At 37.2% G+C, this 5,388-nt stretch overlaps 1 long non-coding RNA gene across 1 annotated transcript; it reads right to left on the bottom strand.

Moving 5' to 3' along the window:
- Nucleotides 1-1,584: 1,584 nt before the first annotated feature.
- On the bottom strand, nucleotides 1,585-4,379 carry LOC105805833. The gene is made up of 3 exons (XR_001137230.1): nucleotides 4,304-4,379; nucleotides 3,739-3,804; nucleotides 1,585-1,676 (listed from the first exon to the last, which is right to left on the bottom strand). It is a non-coding gene; the product is annotated as an uncharacterized LOC105805833 (long non-coding RNA).
- Between the last annotated feature and the right edge of the window lie 1,009 nt (nucleotides 4,380-5,388).

The raw sequence follows: 5,388 nt of genomic DNA, 5'->3' as shown, positions 1-5,388 counted from the left end.
ACAATAATACTACAGATTCAAGGGGGCTCTAGGTATTGTTTTATATAATTAAAACAGATGGACTAATTTCCCTCTAAAGAATAACTGTAAATAATAAGTTTACAATTGTTAACTGTAAACAATAAGAAGACGACAACCAAATAGGATTGTGGGCAAAGGACAGACAGTTCATAGAAAGGGAAATATAAAAGGGAATCTTCTGTCTTTTGATCTCAGAAGACAAAAAGACACTTGACCTGGTTCATAATAAGCAAAATACAAATTTAAATTATGCTAAAATAACATTTCTCACTTGTCAAATTTCTCACTTATTATAATAGAATATCATTTATGAAAGATGTTTGAGTCTGACACCTTACAGGCAAAGGTGTGGGAAAAGCAGCACTCTCATACACTGCTGGTGGGACTGTTAACTGGCACAACTCCATGGGGGGAAATTTGGCAGTATCTATCAAAATTACAAAAGCACACACTATTTGAGCCAGCAATCCCACCTTATCCTCCAGACACATCTGCTTCTGAGAAATGACCCATGTTGAAAGTTGCTGGCTGCAGCAATGTTTTTAACAGTTAAACATGAACAGGAGACTAGTTAAATATGGTTCATCCATTCAAAGTGAAACTAAACAGGCTTTGTTTTTTTTTTTTTTAATTTTTATTTGATCTTTTTAGAGTCAGAGTGGCACTGTCACTCAGGCTGGAGTGCAGTGGCACAATCATAGCGCACTGTAATCTCAAACTCCTGGGCTCAGGCGATCCTCCCACCTTGGTCTCTGGAGTAGCTGGGACTTCAGGCACATGCCACTATGTCCAGCTAATTTTTACATTTTTTGTAGAGACGAGGTCTTGCTATGTTGCCCAGGCTGATCTCAAAGTCCTGACCTCAAGCAACCCTCCCACTTTGGCCTCCCAAAGTGCTGGGATTACAGGTGTGAGCCAACACACGTGGCCTGAACAGCTCTTAAAAAGGAGAAAGCCCCTGGGAAAAACACGAGGTGCTGAACATGTGCATAGTATTTATGTATTGGAAGGGCGGGCATGGACATTTTGTTTGTGTATACACACGCATAAAATATCTCTGGAAAAAGACACACAAAAAAAATGATAAAACTGTCTGTCTCCAAGGAAGAGAATCAGGTAGGGAGGCAGAGGTAGAAAGGAAAATTATCTTTGTATACTCTTCTTTACCTTTTAAATTTTGAACCAGGAGAGCACATTACTTATTTCAGGAAATTAAATTTTTAAAAATTAAAGAAAAAAATAAAACTAAATAAATAGCCAGTCAATTCAGCTGCAATTCTTAGCAAGCAGAAGCACCAAAGCAGAAAAGCACACAGCACTTATTCTTCAGTTCTTTTGCCAGCCCCTCCCTAAGATACAATACCATAAAAACAGGATCTAATTTTGGTAAATGTCTTCCTTTTACAAAATAATGTACATAAATGTCTTTCTGAAAAAAAAAATGAGTATTTTAATATCATATATAACTCTTAATGAAATATAGTTTCTCAAGTGAGCAACCTATCAGAATGCAATCACTACTGAAGTCAAGAACACACAGACTTTCAGAAAGAAGCTGCCGAGTTTTCCATTACCGGGTGCTCTGGGGCTCCTCATCTTCATCTCCGTGCATGAGGTTCTGAACTAACTGGAGAATGCTCACCATATCTTGGCCGCTGCAGAATAAAAAGAGTTGATGGACAGATGGGAAGAGCACACATCCTCACCATTCTCTTACTTATTCTCTCATCCAACTAGTTTTGGTAAAATGTCATTTTATATTGTTTTTTAAATTGAGTAGCTACAAGAGACACAATGTTTTGATATACAGTTTATACTTTTATAAAAACAAACCTCAAATTATAAACTGAATTCTGAATATAACCTTACTTGTAAGTAAAAAATCTTCTACCTAAATGAGTTTGATTTTTTTTTTTTTTGAGTTTGATTTTTTAAAATGTCACCAGTTTTGCCCTAGCAACATTTCTAGACATTTCATTTGAATCTTGGAGTAGAAGACAGAGAATATTTAATAAGCATGTAACAAGGGCTGAAAGTCCTTATAAGATGCTGGAAGATCACAGAAGCAGCAAGAATACTCCAATGCTACTGGTATATCCAGCTGTCCTCCATGTAGGCGTCTTGTCTGTTTGGAATAATTGCCTTAAACACATAATATAAGCATCATTTATTACCAGCTCTTCCCCACGGTGGGAAATTTGAGACCTGCTTAGAGCATAAAGAGATTTACTTCTACTGAACATATGTTACTAAATGCTCATTATATGAGTAGGTGGACACTTATGAAAAGAATGCAAATGGCTGTAGTAAGCAATGGTAAGGCACTTGCAACTCGTGTAATGTGAAAATATTGTCCCTTCATTAATGAGACTATGACTAATAAAAAGTTTCCTCTTTCAAAAAAAACAGCACTGTCAAAACAGTGCCCCCAAAACCTATCCCTGCCCAAAGTGCCCAAGGACCTTCATGTCTTTGAATACTGTAGGGATTAGGGCAGGCAGGGGGCCTTGAGGGATACTTGGATGCTTGCCACATGACCCTGAGCAAGCTACTTAAACTCACTTAATCCTGACATTATAGAATTGTGAGGTTGCAATCAGACAGAGCATTTAATGCTATGCCTAGCATATTACTAGTCTCAAATGTTGGGTATTAGCATCTTTAAGCATGAATACTCCTGATCAGTGGCTTTAATGTGCTATACTGAGAATTACAGATGTTCTTGGGAGTATCTCTTCTAGGCAAACTCCTGCAGAATCAGGACACTAAACAAACCTTAAGCCCTTTTGTTCCCTTCAGCCTGGGATGAGGACATTTATAGAATTTGCTTCCTGTTCTGAGTTGTAGGAAGCACTTTGCATCTCAAGGGCTTTATATCAGCACCATTTTATGCTACAAATAGGAGCATAAAATATTATGCTAATTTTTAAAGTATTAGTATTTGGGTGTGTTAGACGTGACATTTATTGGCACATTGTGAACCTTCCTCCATCCTTTTCTTTTGCAACCTTGTTCAATTTATAGTCAGGTCAAAGGACAACTTAAGGGAGTTGTACTGTTTACCGACGTTCAGTTTCCTGATTGTCAAAGAAAAAAATAATAAGTTTGTCTCAGGGAAGCTGGGCTGGGACATTAATTCCAGGTGACTACTAACATCTTGTGAAAATTTTAGTCAGCTACTTATTTTTCTGATATTTGCCCTGCTAGCTCAAACCACAAAGGCTTGACAGATTTGTTTCAGTTGCCAAAAATTAAATCGCTCGGCCAATAGATGATTAAAATTGACATTTCCCTTTCATTTATTATAAAAACGATAAATCTTGTCAAATTAAAATATCTCTCAGAATAAAATTCAGTCTACCAAAGCGATTACAGGTTTCGAGGATGAACTATGATACTCTAGTTATAAAGTCACACATCACTTTTGAGTTATGAGGTTGTATTAAATTCTGGATGGGAAAGGGAGAGAAGCCAGTAGGCTCAGCGTTATCACCGACCAGCCAATGGCATTTCAGTTTTCTAATGTTACACTGTACATAACTCTATTTAAATTTGCTCTGTCCTCATTGAAACTAACCTTGTAAATCAACGATAGCAAAATCTTGGTTTAAGAAAAATTTACTTCTCTTGTGGCTGATGTTAAAAAAAAAAAAAAGAAAGAAAGAAAGGAAGAAAGAAAGAAAAGAAAAATTTACACTGATCCTTACTGCTACCTACCTGCCCTGGAGTGGCCCTGGAATATCCCCTGATACGACCTTCTTTCCATTTTCCTCCTCTGTTCTTCTAATTTAAAGAAAAGAAAAACTGTTCATTTGCTTTATCATATCAAATTTCTAACGTCTGAACGCACAAACATGTGACCATGTTGCCTATAACCTCAAGTGACTGAGGTTACAGGATTTGAAACATTTATCTCCCTGCCTTCAGTTTTGCATATAGTTTGAGTTTTTGGAAAAGAACATGAATGAAAATTTCAACCCATTTTCTTTGTTACTTTGTTAGTTGATACCTTATATGACCTGAATATATAACAAGTATTTATAGAGTCAAATCAATATATTAAGTAAATGAAACTCTTAATAGAATTGAAAATTGTTAGGTCCTTCCCCTCAATTTCAAAATCCTTTAATTACAAGGCACCTTCTACCCAAGACAAATACCAATCTTAATCAGCTGACGCTATGAAGCTACGTGTGACATTTTGAAGGCAAGAGGTGTCTTTAACAGAAGGAAACCAGAGCTACCAGTTTCACAACAGGTTGAACACGTTTAACAGAGTCACCTCTGACTGTCCTCCAGCATCTTCATCGCCTCCTTCAAGTTTTTTCCCATTTCAGCTAATGTAGGGTCTGCTATCTGGGAAACAAATCGAAAAAAGGTTAAATTTTAATAATCCTCTATTACCTCTGTAACTTGATTCATCCAGAAAAATTATATGCAAGTCCACTTTCTTCTGGATTTATTATAAAGTACAAGGATTACACAGTGCATGCATGATTCTAAAACTTTAAACAATATAAAAGTGTAACAGAAAAAGGAAATACTACTTTCTACTACTATTGATATTTACTACTTTATGGTACATAATCAATCCATGTCATTATGCCCACCCCACTTCATTCTCCTTAGTGGTTGTATTTTATTCCATTCTATGGATGTACCATAGTTAATTTAGCTACCCCTGAATTAACAGACCCTTAGGTTATTCCAGGTTTTCACTATTAGAAGTTCCAGAAAAGTCTGTGCAGTATGCTATTTGTTTTACCATTGTAGTAGGCTGAAAAATGCACCCCCCCTCCCAAAAATAGTCACATCATAATTGCTAGAACCTGTGAATATTACCTTATATGACAAAGTTTTTGCAGCAGTGATTAAGGTAAGGCTCCTGAGATGGTGAGATTACCCCGAATTGTCCAGGTGAGCCCTAAATATAATCTTATGTATGAGAGAGAAGGGCAGAAGGAGACTTCACACACATGAGGCAGTAACAGGAAGACAGACTAAATAGAGTTTTGAAGATGCAGGCTTTGAAAAATTGGAGTGATGCAGCCACAAACCAAGGAAGCTGGCAGACACCATACACTGAACAGGCAAGGGAGGGACTCTCCCCTGGGGCCTCTAGAGAGAGTTTGGCCCAGTGCTGTGATTTCAGGCCAGTGATACTGATTTCAAACCTCTGGCCTCCAGAACTGTGAGAGAATACATTTCCATTGTTTTAAGCCACTCAGTTTGTGAAAATGTGTTACAGTAACCACAGCAAACTAGTACACTCATTTATATACAAGTGTCTCCTACAAACACACCGTATCTCTGGAAGCTACAGAAGCTGGGAATAGTGACTACCTCCAGAGAAGGAAGCTAGGAAGA

The sequence above is a fragment of the Propithecus coquereli genome, unplaced genomic scaffold, assembly GCF_000956105.1.
Source record: "Propithecus coquereli isolate 6110/MARCELLA unplaced genomic scaffold, Pcoq_1.0 Scaffold13442, whole genome shotgun sequence".
NCBI lineage: Eukaryota > Metazoa > Chordata > Mammalia > Primates > Indriidae > Propithecus > Propithecus coquereli.
The sequence above is the reverse complement of the archived record's forward strand: the minus strand, read 5'-3'. Positions and strand labels throughout refer to the sequence as shown.